The sequence below is a fragment of the Myotis davidii genome, unplaced genomic scaffold (assembly GCF_000327345.1).
Source record: "Myotis davidii unplaced genomic scaffold, ASM32734v1 scaffold24, whole genome shotgun sequence".
NCBI lineage: Eukaryota > Metazoa > Chordata > Mammalia > Chiroptera > Vespertilionidae > Myotis > Myotis davidii.
Genome location: NW_006298312.1, coordinates 2,013,105 through 2,016,544, shown reverse-complemented (window position 1 = coordinate 2,016,544; position 3,440 = coordinate 2,013,105). Strand labels below are relative to the sequence as shown.

The 3,440-nt window shown below is 37.7% G+C and overlaps 1 protein-coding gene across 1 annotated transcript in view; it reads right to left on the bottom strand.

The window, feature by feature from the left end:
- The window catches only part of ROBO1 (roundabout guidance receptor 1), a 1,289,171-nt gene that overhangs the window by 3,752 nt on the left and 1,281,979 nt on the right, over positions 1–3,440 (bottom strand). The window lies entirely within an intron of this gene.

The following is a 3,440-nucleotide window of genomic DNA, read 5'->3' as shown; positions in this document are numbered from 1 at the left end:
CAGACAACAGGGTGGTGAGGACATGAGTTGGGGAGGTTGGGGGGAGTGGTTATGGTGGGATAAGGACAAATATGTAATACCTTAATCAATAAAGAAATTAAAAAAACAAAAAAACCCCAAACAAGTCACTCCAGTTAACTGACGTCTCCTGAATGTCTATCTCCATACTCCTTTAAATCTGTTTCTAATTCTGTTGATGCATCCTCCAACCACTCACTTCGCTCCAAAGCCTGTCTACTCTATCCTTTGGACACCAAACACGTAAAAAAACCCCACAACTCTTCTACACGTAGTTTTGTTTTCCTTCCCCAAGTACGTCCTCTGTTGACCACATGATATGAATGAAATCTGGTTTCCACCAAAGTTGTCTCCATGGAAAGGAGGACGGCTTGCCTGTAGCTCACTAACACCAGCTCTAACTCATTGTATAAAAACATTCTCTTCTGGTGAAAGCCAAACCATATACTTATGGAGCCTGTTTAGGCTCCTGAATGCCACCTTTCTCCTTCCATTCTATTCATCACAACTTTCACTCCTGAAACAGACCTCTGACTCACGGAGGTTTCACAGTCCATGAGGACCACTTCTTTTGCAACTTAACTTCATAGCACTTGGTCTCCTATAACCTTCACCTTTCGTCCCTATTCAGCTACCTCTTTACCTCTATTGTCTTTAGTTTTTGACAAACTACAATATGATAAAAGCCTTCTCTTGCTAAAAACTTTCCCCTTAAGCTGTGTGCTACATTAATTAATACCTCTTTCGTCATTGCTCAGCAAAGCTTCTTGAAAAGTAACTTGAACTCTATTGGTAGATGCAACTCCCATTCACTCTGTATGCCAGGGAAATCTACTCATGCCCACATTACTACAATGAAACAGAAAAGTCACTGTTGACTTTGATAATGCTAACCATGCTTCATTCTTCTCTGGCCTTAATCTGGAAACCACTATCAATTTAAACATTACTACTCTCTTCGCTTATGGTTCTCCTTCCTTCTTGGCCAGACTTCTGTGGGATTTTCTTATGCGGTGCCTCTTACATATTGATGCCCTGCAGATTTCTACTTTTAGCCCAGTACTTGTTCATATACATATTCCCACTCTGGATGATTTCATCCATTCTCACAGACTATAACCTCTTCTGGAATATAACTGTCATGAGAGTGGGTATTTTTATCTGATTTTGTACCGATATACTATCAGCTTGACATATAACAGGTCTTCAATAAGTAGTTTTGAGTGAACAGGTGAGTGGCTTTAACTACTATTTATTATGATGAATCATTCATTTAAATTTCCAAACTGTGAACTATGCTCTGAATTTTAGGTTCCTACAGCAAGGTCAATTGAACATTTCCTCTTGAGTGGCCCTCAGATTCAACACATCCAACATTAATTTCATCATGCTCCCTCCCCGGGGATTTATTCTTCCTCTGTATTCTCAAGCTTAGCTAATAACATCATTAATCATTATGACATCAAAACAACAAAAAAATGGAATTATTTTAGACTTTTTATCTTCCTTCCAATAACCTTAAATGGACAATTCCACACATTCCAGCACATAACAAGCGAGGCTGATTTTTAAGTCTACAAAGTACCTTGAATTTTCTCTTTCAATGATCCTGTTCGCATAGCCTGGTTTATATTCTCTACATCTCCTGTCCAGGAATTGTAAACATCTCTTAACAGGTCTCTGCCCTTTGAGTTACTCCCTTCTAAACCCTTTTCATTAAGCCACCATTTTCTTACAAGAACTGCAGGATCTCTATGACTTAAGCTTACATTTACCTCGAGAGCTTCACCTTCACTATCTAGTGGTACTGAATTTCTTATAGTCTCCTCAATGTACCTCAAAGCTTTTCTCTCTTTTTTTGTATTTTCTTTTACCCAAGGATGTGTTTTTATTGATTTTAGAGAGAGGGAGGAAGGGAGAGAGAGATGTGAGAAAGGCACATTGATTGGCTGTCCTGACCTGGGATTGAACCCACAACCCAGGTATGAGCCCTGACTGGGAATTAAATCTGCAACCTTCTGGCATACAGGATTACGCTCCAACCAACTGAGCCACCTGGCCAGAGCTGTACCTCAAAGCTTTTCATGCTGACTTTCTCTGCCTGAACACTCTATCCACTCTTCTCACCCAAGCTAAATTCCACCCATCCGGAACACTCAGCTATGAGTCATTTCTGCCAGGAAAGATCAAGAAGTTTTTCTTTACATTTCCAAAAAGATTGTGATAATTGTCCCCTCTCTGGACTATCAAGTATCATGACACCATGAACATTATACCAATTATGAATATATCTGTGAATCTATAGATAACCTGTCTCCCTCTCTGATTATAAGATCCTTGAGGTCAAGGTTCATGCTTATATATAAATTTCAGGACTAGTATGATGTTTAATAACACAGTTGATGTTTGATATAGGTAAAAAATAAATTGAACCAATTGAGTAAATGTCCGCCAAAAGACCAGACTTTCTACTCTCTTTAATTAAAAACAATCATTCGTTCCACATGTAAATCAGGGTGCCTCTTTCATTGCTATAAATAATTATAGCAACGCATAGAAATATTAATTTAATGACACACAAAGGTCTATGGCTCAAATAAGACTTTGGGAAAGCAAGACATACAAAATAATAACTGGTCATATATAACAGTGTTTTCCATGGAAATAGGCTTCCTTATTTGTAGAGTGATTGTTCCAGTGTTCTTTCATTAGAAATATTTTTACAAGATAGAGGACAACTTATTGAATTTGTGAAGATTGATAAAAATAACTTTGTTCTAATTCTGCATACACCAAGGTCTTTCTGGGTTTATAAAATTATTTCCTGAAGAAAGCCAACTACTTGGGAGGAAGCTTGTTTATGAGCAGCAAATTGGTCCATACTTTCAGGAAAGATACAAAGCTAATAATTTAGAGCATGACATTTCATTTATGAATCATAACTTGGAGTATAGTTACCATGAGTCAAAAATTCAGATAATCTTTGGCTTAACTGATAAAAAAAAGTTAAGTGTTTTAAACTGATATTGTGGTGATGTCACCAAGTACTCTGTGAACATGTAGCAGAGACATCTGTCTGAAATGCACAGCTTCACTCAGCACTTCACTGACAAGTCTGGCCCTAGGTCAAGAGTTCAGGTTTCTGTCACAGAACAAAGGGAAACTGTCCTCCATATGGAAGGAAGTTGCTAACGGCCTGGTGCCCATAAAAAAACAGAACAACAGATTGATGTCTGATCTTACCAAAATATATCTATTTAAAGAGAGCAGTAAAGTGCCCTTTTAAGCTTTTTAAGATTCATTTCCCTATCACTTTTTCCTGACTCCTTCATCAATAACCTTCCTTTTCTTGTATCTCTTCCTCTAAAATGTTTTTTTCTTCTTAGTGTATGATAATGTTCACATACCTTTCCCTAAAACAT